This window comes from Pelophylax lessonae (assembly GCF_965119305.1).
Source record: "Pelophylax lessonae genome assembly, chromosome: 9".
NCBI classification, from domain to species: Eukaryota; Metazoa; Chordata; class Amphibia; order Anura; family Ranidae; genus Pelophylax; species Pelophylax lessonae.
In genome coordinates this window covers 174,637,081-174,660,536 of record NC_138776.1, presented here as the reverse complement: position 1 = coordinate 174,660,536, position 23,456 = coordinate 174,637,081, and the positions used below count along the sequence as shown (strand labels likewise).

Sequence of the window (23,456 nt, the reverse complement as noted above, 5' to 3'; positions counted from 1 at the left end):
CCGTTTTCCACGAGGACTGGTCGGCCGACCAGCTCTTCAGCCATATCAGGCGTCGGTTAAGCACCGCGACACTGGAGAGGCGAGCCACCAAGGGGGCCTCATTTAAGGCTGCATCACACAGATACATAATTCCTTGGTGGATTTGATCCACCATTTCCAGCCGGGCAGGCGGAACATCATCAGACACAAGGTTGTTCTTAAGCACCATAGTCCAATCAGCAACCGCCTGCGCCACTAACATGGACGCGAAAATGGGTTTGAGCAGAGAGCCCGCAACCGTATAGGAATGGCGGGCCAAAGACTCCAAACACCGGTCCGTTGGATCCCGGAAAACCGGGGAATCCTCCATAGGAACCAAGGTAGCCTTGTTCAACACTGCAACCGTGTGATCCACCTGTGGAGGTACACACCAGCGCGATTCCGTAGCCGGCGTGAAGCAATTTGAACCGACTGGGCACCACGAACGGACGTTTTAACGTGCGCCACACTTCATTAACAGTGTAATGAAACTCAGCGGGACAGGGAAAAACCTGCGCCGACTTGCGGGTCCTGTGCGTCCCAAAAGAGGACGCAACGCCCAGGGGACTGGGCTCATCCTCCAAGTGCAAAGTTTCCTTCACAGAAATAATTAATTCATCCATGGTCGCCCGTTCTTCGGACGACCCTGGAGAGGAGGTATCAACCCCCTCCACCTCCGCCTCAGACCCCTGCAGGTCCAAGGATGAGCGGGACCCTGAAAAGGGCACACTCGCAGCAGCCATATCACCCTCTGAATCAGGGGAGAGGGACAATCTGGGCCTCTTACGAGCAGCACGTTCAGCCATCAGCATTTCCATATTAGACACTAAAGTCGCCACTACAGCGGCCAAATCAGGTCTCAGAGGGGCCACAGGAGAACTGGGCTGGTGGAAATTTGCTATCCGGAGAATCCATGCGCAGGTGAGAAAAAAAGGACAGTGCAAGATTTAGGTGCTGTCCCTTTAAAAGTGCTGCGAGTGCGCAGCCCACCGCTCCAGCTATAAAGATAGAAAAAGACCCCCAAACAGGAAGGAGACAAAACTGAGCCAGAAGCGACAGTACAGAAAAAATATTCCTGCTTCAGAGGAAAGAGGAAGTGCTGTAAAAGTAGGCTGAACCATCTGCTGCATGACCCAGGGAAAATGACTGCCCCATAGGAACGTATGGGAGACTCCACCAAAATGGCCGCCGACATGCGGCCGAACCGAGCGATCGGTCACCTCAAAAATGGCGGCGATTGGCGCCAAATCAGCATGTAGTTGTGCCCATAGAGAAGCTCACATGCCTGCCCAGTGTATAAAACAATGGCGGACTGCTCGGTTTCCCCCCGCCGCGGCCCATACACAGTCTGCACCCCCAAACACACACAGCGCCGCAGCGCATGTACAAGCGATCCCCGCAGGGATCGCAGCAGGGAGTCACACAAGGCACAGACATGGGGAACACACAGCAACCAGGACTGCTACCCCACACAGAGGCCCCACACAGAAGTACTTACCTGTACCCGATGGCGTGGGGAGCCTCACAGAACGGAAAGCCGCTGTCCTCATCTGACAGGGAATGCCGTTTGCCAGGGACATTGCACTGCTGAGTCGCAGATGCGTCCAGTGAGGTAGCCACCTCACAGCTGCATCCCTGCTGCGAACAGAGATGGGTCGTTCATAATGCCAGGGCGAACCATAGCTGAACGCTCAATGGCGGGCTGGGGGTCCATCTGACCCTCTGTGCCCTGGGGAACCAGGGCGGCCAGTCCGAATCCCAGCACCGCATGTCCATCTTCGTCTGAAGAGTCGACTAAAAACTAAAGCTGACAAAATAAACAGCTAGTAAAGAAAGAAAAACTGACATTTTTCAAGAAAATCAAATAAAAAGAAGATAGGCTGAGACCGAAGCCCCAGCACAGGGAAAGCCTAACTACTCCTGATGCTAGGCAAATTAAAACTGAGTTGGGAGTGGACACTACAGGAGGGTATTGACCAGATGGGACAGCCCCCAGGGGTGTATACATGCAAATGCCTTTTGTTTTTAACTAAGTCTATATGCCTAGCTACTCCTGCGGAGCAGATGACAATACCCAACAGTGATGACTTAGAGGGGGCGGCGACTGTCGGAGGACGTAAGAGAAATAATAGTAACTCTTACATTCAGATTGAAAAAAATGCTTGGGTATGTAAAAACACAAAGCAGCATACATATCTCCAACATCTCTTCTGGTCCAGGAAGCCCTACACGTTGTGTCACAACACAGGACTTCATCGGGAGAACTGGATTGGTTATGTTAGATGCCATTTATCTGGTGGAGCCCGAAAATTGTGTGGTGACCCATTCTGTTGTGGTTTCCATTAAAAATCATATGGTGGCCATTTTCCTAGACCGGAAGTGATGTCGGAGATCTGTATGCTGCTTTGTGTTTTTGCATAACCAATCGTTTTTTATTGATCTGAATGTAAGTGTTACTATTTTTTTTTATCGATTTTGACTACTACACTATAGGAGGCCATCTTGCATTACCCTAACATATGGATTATGCATGGTGAACGGAGCCTTAAAGGGACCACTACCAAGGAAAATCCAAATACATCTGATAGATCTGCAACCAAGCCAGGATCGGGGAAACATCGCCCTGAGCACTGTAATCAAAAAGCAAATTTGGTTACTCACTAAGGTGAGAGTTCTGGGAGCACAAGAAGGTGAAAGTACACAACTTTGTTTATACTATATATATTCACACGAGAGGCACTTTATTTGGAAGCAAGTGGTTATAATTGTTACATCACAGCTGGAGAATGAACTGTTATACACTTTCATATATACCATGGGTGTCCAACCTTTTGGCTTCTCTGGGCCACATTGAGCGTAGAGAAATTTTCTCGGGCCGCATATAAAATATATACTATAGTTAAAGTATATAAGTAATAAAATGCCGCTGCGCCCTTCCTGTGCCACCGCCCCCCCCCCCCGCACTAATTTAACACAACTAGAAGATGATCAAATGAAATTGAATCAGTATATAGAGGTTTACTCCTTCTGAGAAATATTAAAGGAACACTCTAGCCAACATGACCACTTCAGTGATTTGAAGTGGTCATGGTGGTAGAAGTCAGAAACACTGCACATGCGCGCCTCCCCCCTCCCCTCCGAGGCAGCCTCTGCCTACAATTAGTTGGAGGCCCCTGTGGCCATGCCCCCGACCCGACGTCCTTCCTCACCCGGAAAAAAAAATTGTCACGGGGCAGTGGGCCGCATTGCCTGGGGTTCCGGGCCGCATGTGGCCCCCGGGCCGCAGGTTGGACATGCCTGATATATACAGTAGATGCACTTTTGAAATGGACTGCACTAATGTTATGCACTTTATATGCCATGATATATACAGTATGTTACAAAAGTGAGTACACCCCTCACATTTTTGTAAATATTTTATTATATCTTTTCATGTGACAACACTGAAGAAATGACACTTTGCTACAATGTAAAGTAGTGAGTGTACAGCTTGTATAACGGTGTAAATTTGCTGTCCCCTCAAAATAACTCAACATATAGCCATTAATGTCCAAACCTCTGGCAACAAAAGTGAGTACACCCCTAAGTGAAAATGTCCAAATTGGGCCCAGTTAGCCATTTTCCCTCCCCGGTTTCATGTGATGCGTTAGTGTTAAAAGGTCTTCGGTGTGAATGGGGAGCAGGTTTGTCAAATCTGGTGTTATCGCTCTCCCTCTCTCACACTGGTCACTGGAAGTTCAACATGGCACGTCATGGCAAAGAACCCTCTGAGGATATGAAAAAAAATTGTTGCTCTACATAAAGATGGCCTAGGCAATAAGAAGATTGCCAAGACCCTAAAACTGAGCTGCAGCATGGATGCCAAGACCATACAGCAGTTCAAAAGGACAGGTTCCACTTAGAGCAGGCCTTACCATGGTCGACTAAAGAAGTTGAGTGCACGTGCTGAGCGTAATATCCAGAGGTTTTCTTTGGGAAATAGACGTATGAGTGCTGCCAGCATTGCTGCAGAGGTTGAAGGGGTAGGGGGGTAAGCCTGTCAGTGCTTAGACCATATACGCTGCACACTGCATCAAATTGTTCTGCATGGCTGTCATCCCAGAAGGAAGCCCCTTCTAAAGATGATGCACAAATAAGCACAAAAACAGTTTGCTGAAGACAAGCAGACTAAGGACATGGATTACAGGAACCATGTCCTGTGGTCTGATGAGACCAAGATAAACTTGGTTCAGATCGTGTCAAGCGTGTGTGGCAACAAGGTGAGGAGTACAAAGACAAGTGTGTCTTGCTTACAGTCAAGCATGGTGGTAGGAGTGTCATGGTCTGGGGCTGCATGAGTGCTGCTGGCACTGGGGAGCTACAGTTCATTGAGGGAACCATGAAAGCCAACATGTACTGTGACATACTGAAGCAGAGCATGATCTCCTCCCTTCAAGGACTGGGATGCAGGGCAGTATTCAAACACGATAACTACTCCAAACACACCTCCAAGACGACCACTGCCTTGCTAAAGAAGCTGAGGGTAAAGGTAATGGATTGGCCAACCATGTATCCAGCCCTAAACCCTATTGAGCATCTGTGGGGGCATCCTCAAACAGAAGGCGGAGGAGCGCAAGGTCTCTTACATCCACCAGCTTCTTGATGTCATCATGGAGGAGTGGGTGGAAGAGGCATCCAGTGGCAACCTATGAAGCTCTCGTGAACTCCATGCTCAAGGGGGTTAAGGCAGTGCTGGAAAATAATTGTGGCCACACAAAATTGTGAAACTTTGGGCCCACTTTGGACATTTTCACTTAGGGGTGTACTCACTTTTGTTGCCAGCGGTTTAGACCAGCGTTCCCCAATGGGTGTTCTGCTGAACCCTAGGGTTCCTCGAGAACAAAATTGAGGTTTTGCGGCATTTTGCCACATCAAAGATAGCCGCCGCTGCCTGCCATTTCCGGAAGGTCGGAAACAGCAGAGCAGGGCCAGTACAAGGGGGGGCGGAACCTTCACTTCCCTGTTAGCGGAGATACAAACGTGATAGGGATTTGTAGCGACGTCAGCCACCGGCTGGAGCCGAAATTTCAAAGGACCAAGATGAGAGGAGCAGAGGGTTTGCTTGCCGAAGCTGTGACCTGGAGGAGCCGCCGTGCCAAGGAAGAACCAAGCACTGTTAATCCCAGTAAGCTGAATGCCATCATTACCTCTTTGGATTGGGGGGGGGGGGGAGACTGAGGCTGAGGGGAGGTTAATTACCAATGGTATTTGTATTATGCAGAATGAGGGGGTTAATGTATTGCTACTGGTCACTGATGCATTAGTGACCGACCAGTGACAGTTAATTAACCTGTTTGAGCTGCATTAGTGCAACCAGCGTCAGTGTTAATTAAACCCTTTTTGCTGCATTAGTGCAACCAGTGCCACTGTTTATTAGTGCACTGATTTTGTGAGTGCATTTTAATTTGTTTTAATAAAATACTATTGCTAATTTAAGCGGTAAAACAATATGTATAATTTCTATTCCTTTTGTGAGTTATTGGTGGTGAAAATATCTTGCTGTGTTTCCCTCACATCATTTGATATACTGGAGGAGTCAAGAGTTGGTGTCTGGATACCTGAAGCAGCCAATTAAGACCCTTTAAAGGGGAAAGCACACTGTGAGCTATATTGCCAAATAGGTTCATGTGTTAAGGTGAGCGTCGATAGTGAATGGTGCTGGTATTTACAGAAGAGTGCTCACAGCAAGAAATGTAGGCTTCTTTTTAGTAGATAGCAATTGAGTTGGTTTGGAACAATTTGGTGATGGAAATCTCACACTCATACACTTATGGACTTTAAATTTTTATATTTAATTATTTTCCTTTTCACATCTCTGAATATTGTACACATTGGATTTATTGTATATATGCATATATAGTGTATTGGTAGAGTAATATTTATTGGTCAAAACATTGGAGTATTTGCACTATTTTTTACACATTTCTTGTAACAGATATTGGTTTCTTGATGATGGAATAATGTTGCACAGTACAATTTAAGATATATTTATGGTTTTATGTGAGGAGTTCAGTGATTTTCAGGAACATTTAATAGATTTGGAGAATGGACACATTTTTATTTGTAGCGGTTTAACACATTTGGTGTTGCACAGAGAATTGTATTTACTAACACTCCTTAATGTGCTGCTTCCTGGGGTGTGTAACGTGTAGCATGTAACATGGCTACCCCAAGAGGCAGTGTGTCTATGTATGGGGGGGTATATCATTTTAACCTAAGCTGGAAAGAAGGAAGTGCTGTATCATACAGAAAAAGATAAGATTTTCCTAAGTTCTATAAGAGCGAGAGGGTAGAACCAGATGAGCATATATTGTTTTAATGGGTTAAGTTCTACTAAATCATTCTACAACCTCTTTAACCACTTTGCCACTGAGTACCGGAGTACTACTGCGGCAAAGTGGCACGATCCCGTCTGACGACGTAGACCTACGTCGCCAGACTCCTCCCCTGTAGGCGGCGCTCGCGAGCCGCCGGAGGCGCGGTCCCGCTGTTTTCATTCACAGCGGGAGTCGGGCCAGGGGAGTCGGGCCAGGGGAGGAGCAGCAGCGATCGCCGCTGCTCTGCCCCGATCGTCGGGGATCTAGTGTGGAGATCCGCCCGCCTGTGTAAACACGAGGGGTCGGATCTCCTCAGTGACAGGGAGTGACAGATCGGAGTGTTCAGCATAGCTGGACATCCGATCTGTCCCTGTCTCACACAGTCACCTCCCCCCCGCCACACGTCAGTAAGCACCAGGCATACATTAACCCCTCCCTCTCCAATAAAAATAACCCCTTCCCTGCCAGTGTCATTTTTACAGTAACAGTGCATATTTATAGCACTGATTACTGCAGTAATGTCACTGGTACCCCCAAAAGTGTCAAAAATGTCAAAGGGTCCGATCTGTCTGCCGCAATGTCGCAGTCCCGCAAAAAAAAAAAAAAATCGCAGATCGCCGCCATTACTCGTTAAAAAAAAAACACCAAAAATGACATAAATCTTTCCCTTTGTTAGTCAACGCAATAACTTTTGCACAAACCAATCAAAATACGCTTATTGCGATTTTTTTTACCAAACATGGGTAGCAGAAAAAAAAATGGCCAAAAATTAAAAAAAAAATTGGTTTTTACATCTTTTTTGGGGGGAATTTCATTTAAAAAATGTTAAAAATATTGTTATTTTTTCAAAATAAACGCTCTTTGTTTATAGCGCAAAAAGTAAAAATCGCACAGGTGATCAAATACCACCAAAAGAAAGCTCTGTTTGTGGGGAAAAAAAGGACGTAAATTTTGTTTGGGTACGGCATCGCACGACCGCGCAATTGTCAGTTAAAGTCGCACAGCGCCGAATCGCAAAAAGTGGCCCAGACGTAAGACAGCAAAATGCTCTAGTGGTAAAGTGGTTAATGTGTTTGCATATGGCTGCACATGCACAATGGGTTGATTTAGAGGCTGTTCATTTAGCAAATTAAATGGAAGCTTTTTTTTTTCTTGCACATGATTGGGTATTGAAACATCACCTAATTCAGTATGTTCAGTGGACGTTCACTTTGGAAAACCGCACATTTTTGAACTGCAAAAGTGATAAAACCCAACATAGTTTCATAGTTAGTAAGGTTGGAAAAAGACACCAGTCCATCCAGATCAATGTGTGCCTGTGTGTGTGTGTGTGTGTGTGTGTGTGTGCGCGCATGCGCATTTGTGTCTCTACCACTTCCTATATCCTTGTATAATGTGTTCGATAAAATACCAATCTAAGAGTATTTTTAAATTAGTGACACTTCCCTCTGAAACCACCGATTGTGGAAGCGTCTTCCACATCCTTACCACTCTAACAGTAAAGAACCCCTTACACTGTTTAATGTTAAGCCACTTCTCATCCGACTTTATTGAGTGGTCTTGTGTCTTTTTGAGTGACCTGAGACTGAAAAGATTCCTCCTGATGTTGGAATCATCATTAAGATATTTGTATAATAATATCATATCCCCTCTTAAGCATCTTTTCTTCAGGGAGAATAAAGTTAATGTTTCTCCTAGCTGGGATCCTCCAGCCCCCTTATTCGTTTCATTGCCCTTCCCTTGACTCTGTCCAGTTCCAGAGCATCCTTTCTGTGGACTGTGGACAAGAGCTGGATGGCATACTCAAGATGTGGCCAAACTAGAGTTTTATAAAGTGGTATAATTAACATTTTATCTCTTGAGTAAATACCCTTTTTTTTGCATACTAATATTCTGCTGGCCTTGCTTGCTTCAGCTTGTAATTGCATGCTATTGCTCAGTCTGTCATCAATTAGGACCCCCAGGGTCTTTTTCCATCCTTGATTCTAGCATGTAGCTTGCATTCATATTTTTAGCCCCCAAGTGCATTACTTTACATTTCCCAACATTGAACCTCATTTGCCATGTGTTTGCCCACCCTTCAATTTTATAGAGGTCTTCCTGTAAACGTGTTTTCTTCTGTTGTGAAAGGATTGCCCTGCTTAGCTTTGTATCATCAGCAAATGCTGAGATTGAACAATTTATCCCAACCTCTATATAATCTATGAACAAGTTTAACAGGATTGGTCCCAGACCATTAAGAAGATACACTATTTATCATTACCCTCTGGACACACCCCTGTATCCATTTACATATACACCAACAGACCTCAATTTGTGGGCTAAGCATTTATAGGGTACCGTGTCAAATGCTTTTTACTTTGTTTTTTTTTCTTTTCATATTTCACATGCGGAACAACAATTAATTCCACCAACTTACCAATGCATTCTGCTAACCGAGAACCTCCGATATACTGAGTTGTCCAAGTGTAGGCAGTTTTTTTCCACATTCCTCATATAGCCTGCTCCTTCTCAAAAAAGCGAAGTCATAACCCTTGAGTAAAGTTTTAAAAACTCATACATTAGTACAGTGTAAACGGCAATGTTATGTAATTACTCATAGTACCTACAATTTCTTTTTCAGGAGTCATTTATCTAGGACTAATGAATGGTCATTTCGGATTGCCTGCAATGGTTTGCCACATTGGGTCTGTAAAATCTCTTAACCTGGCCATAGATGATTTTTTTTTTAATTACCCAGCTAGCTGATCAAAAAAAAAAAAAAAAAAAAAAAGGATTTCCCCATCCACACATTTGAAGGAACCCTCCCTGCTGCACCACTGTATTCTGACAGCAGGGACTCTGCCACTGTCAGAATACATTGATCAGTGCCGCAGCCGATTAGCTGTATGTGCTGACTGATTAAAATAGTTCCAACATTTCCGTTTGAGAGAAGATCCATAATTTGACTTCTCTCTAGCGGGAATGGCCACATTTCTGCTGAACTAATAGAATACCGACCCCTCTATGGCCAGCTTAAGTGTTGCTCTAGATTTTATCTTTGTAAATTACACAAAGACAAAACTTCTCCACTATTTTGGGGTTTATACACTAAATATTAAAAGAAAAAAGATGTTTTTAATGTGTCAAAAATGTATTAGCGAATATTATTGGAGCTCTAGGGAAAAAAAAAAGCCTAACAAACAGTTGAAGCACATATATGGAAGCTGGTTTACCTGTCAAATTATTTTTATTTCTCTCTATCTGATCCTGAGATTTATATAGCCCCACCCCACATCACAGCTACAGAAAGTTTGTTAGCTAAATTAAAAATGTAAAGATGGCTCTGACATGCATAAATAAAATGAGAAAAACAGCACCTTACAATAAACAAAATAATAGTGGATGATGCTTACATACAGTATCTCACAAAAGAGTACACCCCTAACATTTTTGTAAATATTTTATCATATCTTTTCATGTGACAACACTGAAGAAATGACGCTTTGCTACAATGTAAAGTAGTGAGTGCACAGCTTGTATAACAGTGTAAATTTGCTGTCCCCTCAAAATAACAACACACAGCCATTGATGTCGAAACCGTTGGCAACAAAAGTGAGTAAATTCCTAAGTGAACATGTCCAAATTGGGACCAAAGTGTCAATATTTTGTTTGGCCACCATTATTTTCCAGCACTGCCTTCACCCTCTTGGGCATAGAGTTCAACAAAGCATCACAGGTCACTACTGGAGTCCTCTTCCACTCCTCCATGACGATATCACTGAAGCTGGTGGATGTTAGAGACCTTGCGCTCCTCCGCCTTCTGTTTGAGGATGCCACACAGATGCTCAATAGGGTTTAGGTCTGGAGACATGCTTGGCCATTCTATCACCTTTACCCTCAGCTTCTTTAGCAAAGCAGGGATTGTCTTGGAGGTGTTTTTGGGGTTGTTATGTTGGAATACTGCCCTGCGGCCCAGTCTCTGAAGGGAGGGGATCATGCTCTGCTTTAGTATGTCACTGTACATGTTGGCATTCATGGTTCCTGCAATGAACTGTAGCTCCCCAGTTCTGGCAGCACTCATGCAGCCCCAGATAATGACACTTACACCACCATGCTTGACTGTAGGCAAGACACACTTGTCTTTGTACTCCTCACCTGGTTGCCACCACACACACTTGACACCATCTGAACCAAATACATTTATTATGGTCTCATCAGACCACAGGACATGGTTCCAGTTATCCATATCCTTACTCTGCTTGCCTTCAGCAAACTCTTTGCGGGCTTTTTTGTGCATTATCTTTAGAAGAGGCTTCCTTCTGAGACGACAGCAATGCTGACCAATTTGATGCAGTGTGCGGCGTATGGTCTGAGCACTGACAGGCTGACACCCCCACCCCCTTAACCTCTTCAGCAATGTTGGCAGCACTCATAAGTCTAATTCCCAAAGACACTCTCTGGATATGACCCTGAGCACATGCATTAAACTTCGTTGATCGACCATGGTGAGGCCTGTTCTGCGTGGAACCTGTCCTGTAAAACCGTTGTATGGTCTTGGCCGCCGTGCTGCAGCTCAGTTTCAGGGTCATTACAATCTTCTTATAGCCTAGGCTATCTTTATGTAGAGAAACAATTCATTTTTTTTGGATCCTCAGAGAGTTCTTTGCCATGAGGTGCCATGTTGAACTTCCTATGCCCAGTATGAGAGAGTTAGAACGATAACATCAAATATAACACACCTGCTCCCCATTCACACCTGAGGCCTTGTAACTCTAACAAGTCACATGACACCGGGGAGGAAAAATGGCTAATTGGGCCCAATTTAGACATTTTCACTTAGTACTCACTTTTGTTGCAAGGGGTTTAGACATTCATGGTTGTGTGTTGAGTTATTTTGAGGGGACAGCAAATTTACACTGTTATAGATGGCTTATCCTGTTATTTTAATCTCAAAACTATCAGCAACACACCATCTAAAATACAGATAGCCACTAGAAGACGAACCTGCATAGGAAATACTGTATCTGTGTTGTAAATACAATCCTGAAAATTGTAACAGAATGACAACAAAATATGTGAACTAAAAGACAGAAAATGATGTCTTGTATAAGAAATATTCAAAAACAGAATTTTTACCTGTAAAATTCCTTTCTCTGAGTCCTCCGACAGTCGCCGCCACTTCATATTCATCACTAATGGGGGTTATTGACCTTTTCTCCGCAGGAGTAGCTAGGCAACAAAACAGTGAATATCAAAGCTTTTAGCATATCCCACCCCTAGGGGGTGGTCCCCTCAGTCAATACCTCCCTGCTTCCTGCATTCCCAACTCAGTTTCAGTAGCATAGCAGTAGAGTACATAAACAAACCCCAAAAGAGGGGCGGGGGCGGCGACTGTCGGAGAACTCAGAGGAAGGAATTTTACAGGTAAGATCTTACAAAATTTCCGTTTTCTCTTACGTCCTCCGACAGTCGCCGCCACTTCATATTCATCACTAATGGGGACGTCCCATAGCAGTGTAGACATTAGGGGTGGGAAAAAAAGCAGCCGCGCCTAAAGCAACGCAGTACCCACATCAGAGAAAGGAACCTTATCAAGGTAAGAGAACCAACTGGGCAACAGGAAAAAAAAACGTGCTCAACAGGAGCAACGACCCAGGAAAACAAGTAACCTAGGGATAAAGACATCCCAACAGCCAAGGACCCAAAAACAAGGGGCCCTAAGGCACTGCCGCACTAAGAACTTTGCGGCCAAAGGAAGCATCCGCCGATGCCTGAACATCCACCTTGTAGAATTTTGAGAAGGTGTGAACGGACGACCAAGTCGCCGCCTTACACACCTGGGCCACAGAGGCCTGATGACGATAGGCCCAAGACGTACTCAGAGACCTGGTAGAGTGCGCCTTCACAGGGAAAGGAGGAACCTTCCCCTTCAAAGCATAGGCTTGCACAATGGTCTGTCTGATCCATTTGGCGATGGTCGCAGCTGACGCTGCCATGCCCTTCCAAGGACCCTCTGGAAGGACAAATAGAGAATCCGACTTGCGAAAGGATTTCGTCGATGACTGGTAAACCCTGATCGCCCGAACAACATCCAAGGAATGCAACGCCACCTCCTTTGGATGCTTAGGCTTCGCGCAAAAAGCGAAGGCAAGACAATGTCCTCATTGAGGTGAAATTTCGAGATCCTCTTCGGAAGAAAAGAAGGGTTAGGTCGTAAGACCACCTTATCCAGGTGAATCACCAAGTAGGGAGAGCTGCAGGACAAGGCCGCCAGCTCCGATACCCTGCGAGCCGAAGTGATTGCCACCAAAAAGGCAACCTTCTTAGACAAGAGAGACAACGAGATCTCCCTGATCTTCTCAAAGGGAGCATGTTGCAATACGGACAGAACAAGTCCCATGGAGGTAAAGGATTCCTCCGAGGAGGAGCCAAGTGACGCACCCCTTGAACAAAGGTGCTAACCAAAGAATTAGACGCCACAGGGCGTTGAAAAAGAACGGCCAGCGCAGAAATCTGACCCTTAATCGTGGCCAACGCCAAACGCTGGTCCACTCCAGTTTGGAGGAAAGCCAACACTCTCGATACCGAGTACGAGCGAGGGGAATACCCCCTGGACTCACACCAGGCAAAATACGCCTTCCAAGTACGGTAGTAAATCTTCCCCGAAGAGGCTTTTCTAGCCTTGATCAAAGTGGGAATGACCGCAGGGGAGAGACCCCTATCCTTCAGGACCTGGCTTTCAACAGCCAGGCTGTTAAAGCCAGCGACTAAAGCAGGATGGAAGATCGGTCCTTGAGACAGGAGATCTTCTCGAAGAGGCAAACGCCACAGAGCGTCGACCGCCAGATTCACGAGGTCTGCGTACCAAGACAGGCGAGGCCAGTCCGGTGCCACCAGAATCACCGTGCGCGGTTCCAAGGCCAACCTGCGAAGGAACCTGGACAGCAGCTGAATCGGTGGGAAGGCATACATCAGACGATACTGACTCCAGGACGTCACTAACGCGTCTGAGGCGTCTGCCCGAGGATCGCGCGTCCTTGCTACGAACCTTTCCACCTTGTTGTTTAGACGAGACATGAACAGGTCCACATCTGGGGACCCCCACTTCGCGCACAGCATCTGAAAGACATCCGGGTGAAGGGACCATTCTCCCTGGTCCAGGGTCTGGCGACTCAGATAATCCGCCTGCCAGTTCTCCACTCCCGGAATGTGAACTGCCGTTATCGCCGGGACGTGCGTCTCGGCCCAAGACAGAATGTCGGCTACTTTCCGAGCCGCTCGGGCACTCCTGGTGCCCCCTTGGTGGTTGATGTAGGCCACCGCTGTGGCATTGTCCGTCTGCACCCGAACCGGACAGCCTTGAAGCCTGTCCGTCCAACGCAGAAGGCAGAGATGTATTGCTCGCAATTCCAGAATGTTGATCGGAAGAGAGGATTCCTCCCCCGACCAAGTTCCCTGGGCGGACAGAACGCCCAGGACACCACCCCAGCCCGACAGGCTGGCATCCGTGGTGATCACCGTCCACGACAAAGGACGAAAAGACCTGCCCCCCGACACCGCCGGGGACTGGAGCCACCACAAAAGACCCCTTCGGGTGAGGCGGCTCAACGAAATCCGCAGATCCAGAGATTGCGGACGCCCGTCCCACTTGGCCAGGACCTCCGCCTGAAGATCCCGTGTGTGAAACTGGGCGAAGGGAATCGCCTCGAAAGCCGAGACCATCAATCCCAGACACCTCATACACGTCCGGAGTGACGAGCACTGATTGTCCCTGAGGGACCTGACCTCGTCCTGAAGTGTCCGGAGCTTGTCTTCCGGCAGGAAGACCTTCGCTTGAACAGAGTCCAGTATCATCCCCAGGTAGGGAAGACGAACGGACGGACACAACGTTGACTTTGGGAAATTTATCGTCCAACCGAACTCCTGCAGAGTCTGCATCGTGATGAACAGGTCGTTCACCAGGCCCTGACTGGTCGCAGACCGAATCAAGATATCGTCCAGATACCTCAAGACAGAGATGCCCTGGGCTCTCAGTAAAGCCAGGACCGGCGCAAGCACCTTGGTGAAAACCCGCGGAGCCGAAGCAAGACCGAAGGGTAATGCCACAAATTAGTAGTGATCCTCCGCAATGGCGAATCGAAGGTACCTCTGGTGACCCTCGAAAATTGGAATGTGAAGATACGCATCCTTCAAATCGATGGAGGCCATGAATTCCCCCGGAACCAGGGCAGCCACCACCGAGCGCAGGGATTCCATGCAAAATTTTCGAACCCGCACAAAGTGGTTCAGAGCTTTCAAGTCCAGAATCGGACGTACCTTGCCCTCCTTTCTGGGCACAGTGAACAGATTGGAATAGAACCCCCGAAATCTGTCCCGAAGAGGCACCGGAACCACCACTCCCTGGGCCCGCACCGCCAGGTGCAGATCCCGCAAGCGCTCCGGAGTCAGCTGAAGGTTTGAGGGGAAAAATCTGCCCGCCGGCCGAGAGAGAAACTCGATCTTGTAACCAGATCGAACGATTTCCTGAACCCACCTGTCCCGAATGCGGTCCAGCCAGGGTTGAAGAAAACCGAGCAAACGTCCCCCCGCCCCAGAACTGGGTGAGGGCGTCCCTTCAGGCCGTATTGTTATGGGCAGCGGACCCGGACTGGCCGGACATCTGCTTACCCGTCCACGGCTTCTTCTGGGAACCTTGGCCCTTGAAGGGCTTGCCCTTATAGTGCGACCGAAAGGCACGAAAGGACCCCTAAGAGGGTCTAAACGAGGTATTCTTCTTACCACAAACAAACTTATTCTTGTGAGTTTGGGGCAAGAGAGTGCTCTTACCCCCAGAAATACCCTTTATCAGAGTATCCAAAGATTCGCCAAAAAGGCGAGATCCCGCGTAGGGCAAGTTAGCTAAAGTCTTGCGAGAAGATTGGTCAACAGACCAACATTTCAGCCATATCAGGCGACGGTTCAATACCGCCACACTTGAAAGACGCGCAGCCAAAGGGACCAAATCCAAGTCCGCATCACACAAATACATGACACCCTGATGAATCTGATCCACCATAGCCAAAGTTGTCGGCGGGGCAGAGTCAGCCACCAGGGTGCGCCTGAGCACCTGCGTCCAATCCGCAATAGCCTGGGCTGCCATAATGGAAGCAAAAATAGGCTTCAGCATAGAGCCAGCAACCGTATAAGAATGACGGGCCAGAGACTCCAATCTCCTGTCCGTCGGGTCCCTTTCACACAGACTGACCGTTCAGATCCGCCTGTCCGTTTTTGTGGCAGATTTGAACGGTCCCCCCCATGTATTCCTATGGGGCATCGGATGTCAGCGGAGACATGTCCGCTGACATCCGATCCGTCAAATCTGGATGGATGGAAACCCTATTTTGCATCCGTCCAGAGGATCGGATGAGAACGGACAGACGGTCCGTTCCCATCCGATTCCCCTATAGGGATGTATGGGAAACTGACAGCTGTGTCTCCACGCACAGCACGGAGACACAGCTGTCACCCGCCTGCTCAGCAGGGGATCGGCGGCTCGATCCCCCGCTGAGATAAACGCACGGACGGATTGTTTGAAAGGGGCCTAAAGAAGAATGTATATTAACACATAGTATACATAATAAACACATATTGCTGATTATCCTGAAGCAGAAATTAGTTGCATAATACACACATATTGTAGAGAATACAATATGAGTGTTAGCAAACGTCTGATTTTCACAAGAATCTTTACAGATTTGATCAGTGTTTGCATTATATAGGTAGCAATAGATGGGTGAACTTGTTGCTCATTTTAAAAGGACCAGTCTGCCACATTTTGTGTGATACTTATCTAACACTGTCAGTAAAACATCCTGGGTTTTCATTATTCTTCATAGGGGTGTAAAGAGCTAGATACACAAACAATTTTCTCTGTACAATAATAAGAACCTGTGACTGCTTGGGAGAGCTGGTTTCTGACCACTAAAGTCATGAAATTGTCTCATAGGAAGTGAAGCTCTAAAATTGGAGCAGTATTTGTCTTTTTGTCAACAGACCAACATTTCAGCCATATCAGGCGACGGTTCAATACCGCCACACTTGAAAGACGCGCAGCCAAAAGGGACCAAATCCAAGTCCGCATCACACAAATACATGACACCCTGATGAATCTGATCCACCATAGCCAAAGTTGTCGGCGGGGCAGAGTCAGCCACCAGGGTGCGCCTGAGCACCTGCGTCCAATCCGCAATAGCCTGGGCTGCCATAATGGAAGCAAAAATAGGCTTCAGCATAGAGCCAGCAACCGTATAAGAATGACGGGCCAGAGACTCCAATCTCCTGTCCGTCGGGTCCCGGAACACCGGAGTATCCTCAGCACGGATTGCAGTGGATTTATTTAAATTCGCCACTGCATGATCCATCTGAGGCGGCACACACCAGCGCTCATCAGTGGCGGGTGTAAATGGATAACGAAGCTTGAACCTACTCGGCACAGCAAAAGGCTTCTTTAAATTGCGCCATTGCTCATCAACCGCGCGCTGAAATTCCGTAGAGCAAGGAAAAACCTGCGATGTTTTGCGTTTCCTTTGCGTCCCATAAGAGGACATCAAAACAGGAGGACATGGTTCATCCTGCAAATGCAGCGTTTGCTTGATAGAAGCAACCAACTCATCCATGAGTGCAAGCTCTTCAGACGAGCCAGGGGGAGAATTATCAACCCCTTCCACCTCAGCCTCCCCCTCAGACCCCACAAGGTCTAGAGATGAGTGAGACCCTGAGAAGGGCACTCCAGCCATAGCAGCCCCATCGCCCTCTGAATCAGAGGAAATAGACACTCTGGGCCGTTTTGTGGATCGATCACCCACCAGCATCTGCACCTGAGCAGCCAAATTTGCCACAATAGCAGCCAGATCCGCCCCCTCGGGGGAAGCAGCAGCCCCTTGGCCCCCCACCAAGGCGGGAGGAAACTTGAAATCCTGAGAATCCATGCCCCAGTAGTATTAGGAAAAAAGGAGAACTGCCCCTTTAAGATCGCGGCGAGCGTAGCCCACCGCACCCACTGAATACACCGACCCCCACAGGGATAAGAACACTGGGCAAGGAATACAGGAAAATGGAAAGGTAAAAACCTGGAGAGATCACACAGGCTGCTGCCACCGATCGCTGTCCCAGAGCAAAAGGAAGTGATGCAATGACTGACCGCCCCTGTAAAGCCTATGTAAGGCTACACAAACATGGCCGCTCGGCTGAGGACTTGATAGGCAAACAGAAAATGGCGCCGACATGTGGCCTGATCGATCGCCGCGGTTGGCGCCAAAACGCTGCGCCTTACCACACAGGACCGGCCACCACATTTCTGCCGCAAAAAATGGCGGGTCGCCGCAGCGATCGCCGCACAGCATGTCCAAACTCAGACTGCTTCATGTATGCACTCAGCAGAGCAGGAGAGCCCCCCCCCCCTCGCAGCCCACACACAGGCAGTAATTCCACACAGGAACTGACAGGGAGCTCAGCAGCCACACAGACATGCAGGGTCCCACAGTCCCAGACTGACACCCAATAGACAGGTCCCCACATAGAGATACACTTACCAGTCCGGATGGCGTGGGGAGCCTGCTCCAGCGACCAAACCGCTGTACTGAGGACAGGGAGTGTCGCAGCCGTGACGCAGTGGAACTGCGGTGCGAAACCGCAATGGCGTCCAGTGAGGTAGCCACCTCACAGATAGCATCCCTGCAGCGAACAGGGATGGGTCGTTCAATGTGCCAGGGAAACCTGTGCTGAACGCTCAATGGCAGGCTGGGAAGCCCCTGGCCCTGAGCCCTGGGATCCAGGGTGGCCAGTCCAAGACCCAGCTCCGCACGATCATCGTCATCAGAAGAAGCTAACTAATGCTGAAAATAAACAGCTAAGTAAAAGAAAGAGAAAAAAACTCCAAATAAAATCAAAAAGAGAAAAGAAGCTGAGACTGAGAGCCCCAGCACAGGAACAGCCAGCCTACTCCTAAGCTAGGCATTAGAAACTGAGTTGGGAATGCAGGAAGCAGGGAGGTATTGACTGAGGGGACCACCCCCTAGGGGTGGGATATGCTAAAAGCTTTGATATTAACTATTTTGTTGCCTAGCTACTCCTGCGGAGCAAAGGTCAATAACCCCCATTAGTGATGAATATGAAGTGGCGGCAACTGTCGGAGGACGTAAGAGAAATAACCATTTTTGACAGCACTAAAGATAATATTAATAAAGTAAAATACCTGATTACACATTGGTTTGCAGTAATAGTTGTCAAAATAAACACACACCAATCCTCCATTGTTTGGTACCCGAGGTACTGAGCAGTTGGTTAATTTCACAATCTGTTTAAAATCTATAAACATCAAGAAAATAAAATTATAGGTAATGTCAAGAAATTTAGATAGATCAAAAAATGAAGTTAAAAACACAGGCAGGATTTTGATGACCCTAAGGAGCACCAACTCACCTAAAACAAAAATAGAGGTGCCCCCCACTATTAAACAAATCAATGTGCCAAACACACACTCACTGTACCCTGAAGAAGCCCATGTGGCTTGTGGGCGAAACATGTCGGTGCTACTGCCTGCACACGCATGTGATCCTAAGCATGCCATGGCACTGTTAACATCCAGCTATGCAGCATTACCCCGCTGACCGGAAGGAAGTGACCAGATGGGAATCCAGAGAGCCCCACATGACAGCCCACACACAAACTCCACTTTTCGGTGGGAGCCTGGTGTGATGGAGAGCCCAGCACAGTATTTTGGAGGAACAGGCATAGCACATCCAGCGGTACCCCACAGCAACAGTTGTTATCAGCGCTCAGTTCAGAAGCCTACATCTCTGATGGTATGGGGTTGCATGAGTGTGTGTGGCATGGCCAGCTTACACATCTGGAAAGGCACCATCAATGCTGAAAAGTATATCCAAGTTCTAGAACAACATATGCTCCCATCCGGATGTCCTCTCTTTCAGGGAAGACCTTGCATTTTCCAACATGGCAATGCCAGACCACATACTGCATCAATTACAACATCATGGCTGCGTAGAAGAAGGATCCGGGTACGGAAATGGCCAGCTTGCAGTCCAGATCTTTCACCTATAGAAAACATTTGGCGCATCATAAAGAGGAAGATGCGACAAAGAAGACCTAAGACAGTTGAGCAACTAGAAGCCTGTATTAAACAAGAATGGGAGAATATTCTTATTCATAAACTTGAGCAACTTGTCTCCTCGGTCCCCAGACGTTTGCAGACTGTTATAAAAAGAAGAGGGGATGCCACACAGTGGTAAACATGGCCTTGTCCCAACATTTTTGAGATGTGTTGATGCCATAAAATTTAAAATCAACTTATTTTTCCCTTAAAATAAAACATTTTCTCAGTTTAAACATTTGATATGTCATCTATGTTGTATTCTGAATAAAATATTGAAATTTGAAACTTCCACATCATTGCATTCTGTTTTTATTCACATTCATTCACATTTTATAGTGCCCCAACTTTTTTGGAATCGGGTTTGTATATTGGTTTACCTGTAACATGATTGTTAGACAGTTCTCTAACATTTTCTAAAATAAAAAAAAAAACTACTATCTTGAAAAAACACTTTAAGGTCCCTTTCACACAGACAGACCGTTCAGATCCGCCTGTCCGTTTTTGTGGCAGATTTGAACGGTCCCCCCCATGTATCCCTATGGGGCATCGGATGTCAGCGGAGACATGTCCGCTGACATCCGATCCGTCAAATCTGGATGGATGGAAACCCTATTTTGCATCCGTCCAGAGGATCGGATCGGATGAGAACGGACAGACGGTCCGTTCCCATCCGATTCCCCTATAGGGATGTATGGGAAACTGACAGCTGTGTCTCCACGCACAGCACGGAGACACAGCTGTCACCCGCCTGCTCAGCAGGGGATCGGCGGCTCGATCCCCCTCTGAGATAAACGCACGGACGGACTGCGTGAAAGGGGCCTAAAGAAGAATGTATATTAACACATAGTATACATAATAAACACATATTGCTGATTATCCTGAAGCAGAAATTAGTTGCATAATACACACATATTGTAGAGAATACAATATGAGTGTTAGCAAACGTCTGATTTTCACAAGAATCTTTACAGATTTGATCAGTGTTTGCATTATATAGGTAGCAATAGACGGGTGAACTTGTTGCTCATTTTAAAAGGACCAGTCTGCCACATTTTGTGTGATACTTATCTAACACTGTCAGTAAAACATCCTGGGTTTTCATTATTCTTCATAGGGGTGTAAAGAGCTAGATACACAAACAATTTTCTCTGTACAATAATAAGAACCTGTGACTGCTTGGGAGAGCTGGTTTCTGACCACTAAAGTCATGAAATTGTCTCATAGGAAGTGAAGCTCTAAAATTGGAGCAGTATTTGTCTTTTTCATGTTGTTCTTAGGGTCTGGAACAAACTTAAGGGGGACCCTGGGCAACAAAAAAAATTGTGAGCACCCACCCCCCCCCCCCCCCCCCCACCCTATACATTTATGCCAGACCCTGAATCCGAGAATGCAGCCTGGTTTGCCGGGAGAGGGAGGATGCACAATAGGGAGTGTGAAGGGTGGAGTGGGGCAAGTCTGGTAGGAACCATGTACCATTGGGCGAGTAGCTTCATAGCAGATTCAGTAGATATCATACTGATAGAACAAGAGGTAAATGTGGACCAAAGTTGTGGCCAATCCTCCTTGGATTTGGAACTTCTAAGACCGTTCTTCCCCTTGAAGACATAAGAATGGGCTATATGGGCGGACAGGTAATTAAGTTAGTTATTTTACATTTGTTATAGCACTGTCTGCCTTGATTGTGGGCTATCCGAGTTGACACTTTTGAGACATGTTATGTCTTATGACAGCAGCTAAGTTTGAGTGGATTTTGAGTGTTTTAGTAGAGTAACAACTAAGCGCGGCTGGGTGGTTTTTGAGTATTGTATGCTTGGCGACAAGAGAAAGCCAGAGGGAATAAATAGAAGCGCAATTGATTCCCCCATAAGGAAGGGACCCTCAGAAGATAAGCATAACAACAGAGGTGCTTAATGCTCTTCTGCCTCTAGGAAAACTGGCACTCCACCATCACAGCATTTCTAAATTATACTGGATTACCTGCAGTTTCATTGATGGACAGTCTTGTAACATTTTCTAAAAAAAAAATTAGAAAAAAAAAAAAACCATTAACTTGAAAAAACACTTTAAAGAAGAATGTATATTAACATAAAGACAACTTTCCTTTCATTTTTTTGTGTGGGTGCTCATTTGTAATGTAGCCACCATGATAGATTACTTCTGCTGTCTATCCTGAAGCAGAGACTAGTTGCATAATACACTCAAACTGTACAGAATACAATATGGGTGTCAGCAAAATGTCTGATTTTCACAAGAATCCCTACAGATGTGATCAGTGTTTGCATATATGGGTAGCTAGGTGATAGATAGGATAGATAGGTGAACTTCTTCTTGCTAATTGGAACAGTCTGCCACGACTTGTGTGATACTTAATTGGCACTGTCAGTAAAACATCCTGGGTTTTAATTATTCTTCAAAGGGATTTAAAGAACTAGACCCACAAACAATATTCTCTGTACAATAATGAGAAACTGTGACTGCTTGGAAGAGCTGGTTACTGACCACTAGAGTCCTGAAATTGTTTCATAGAAAGTGAAGCTCTTAAATAGGAGCAATATTTGTCTTTTTCAAGTTATCGTTAGGGTCTTAAGGGAACTCATAGTTACCTAGTTACATAGTAGGTGAGGTTGAATAAAGACAATAGTCCATCCAGTTCAACCTGTGTAGGTGTGTGTGGCCGTAATCATCTCACATACCCCTGAATGTTCTGATCCTTGAGATGTACGTCTAAGAGTCTCTGGGCAAAATAAAAATACTGTAAACCCCCCCCCCCCCCCTATAAATCAATGTCAGACCCTGAATCTGAGCATTCAGCCTGGCTGGCCAGGAAAGGGAGGAAGCATAATGGGGAGTGTGAAGGGTGGAGGTGGGCAAGTATAGTAGGAACCATTTACCATCGGGTGAGTACCTTCATGGCAGATTTATTAGATATCATACTGATAGAACAAGAGGTAAATGTGGACCAAATTAAAAGTTATTGCTAAATAAAAGATTGCACTCAACTAAAACCCTATTGTGCACAAAAATTGTGTCAATATAAACAAATATAACATGTAAAAGCAATATTATGTATAATGAATTCATATAAATAAAACTAGGATTAATTCCAAATATTGTGCAAAATCACTGCAAATTGTCCATATATGTGCATGGAATCAATTAGTCCATAAAGTGATAAGTGCCAATGGATATCCAAGTATAGATGGTAAGTAACACTTGGTAGCAATATACACCTCCACCAGAACACCCAGAGTGTATATATGCTTACCAGATAACGTGGACCCCTTCAGTTATAGGGGGTCATTAAGGCAAGTAGATATATCAGACGCCATGCATCAAAACAGGCACCGATTCCAAATACTCCAAACCGATTCCTCCGATAGCATTAAACAGGGTTCATACACATTTTTACCAAGAAAATTCCATGACTTTACGTAAATATTCATGACCTAAAGTTTCATGAAATGTCTATGTATACATGTTAAATAAGAAGAAAATCCATGTCACACCCAGCATATTTTCACTAAAATAAATGACAATCTTTGTAGTGTACAGTACCTCTGCAGTTAGGGCTTCGTTTCTGGCTACAGCGCGACTCAAAATGGTCCCTTGTTTTACAGTGGATGAGATGGAAGCACCACTGCCGCAGCTGGGAGCAGGTGTCACTTCAGGCGCACGGGTGAAAAAGCTGAGAACTCTGATGTAGGGGGGACTCTGGTGACCAGAGACCACTTTCCACAGAGAGAATGCACTAAGGAAGGGAGGGGGGGTCCTGATATAATGAGGAACCTTTATAACAGTGCCCCCTTACATCAGTGACCCCCCTCAGACTGGCCGGGCAGCACTGTCACTGACCTCCTCTTAGGTGCACCATGCTCTGGTTTTATCCTGTAGTCTCCTCTCCCCAGTCCACACATGTCTGACTTCTCCTGTGATCCCCATCCCGACAGCAC

The 23,456-nt window shown here is 46.4% G+C and overlaps 1 long non-coding RNA gene across 2 annotated transcripts in view; it reads right to left on the bottom strand.

Moving 5' to 3' along the window:
* LOC309564718 overlaps window positions 1–23,456 on the bottom strand; it is a 181,912-nt gene that overhangs the window by 6,558 nt on the left and 151,898 nt on the right. Inside the window, exons 1-3 of one of the 2 annotated variants that reach the window (XR_014225759.1) lie at window positions 21,484–21,502; window positions 18,589–18,701; window positions 8,794–8,907 (exon numbers count right to left, since the gene is read on the bottom strand). This is a non-coding gene — a long non-coding RNA (uncharacterized lncRNA). Of the gene's footprint in view, window positions 1–8,793; window positions 8,908–18,588; window positions 18,702–21,483; window positions 21,503–23,456 lie in introns of those variants that run through there. The other variant, XR_014225758.1, reaches the window with a different exon arrangement.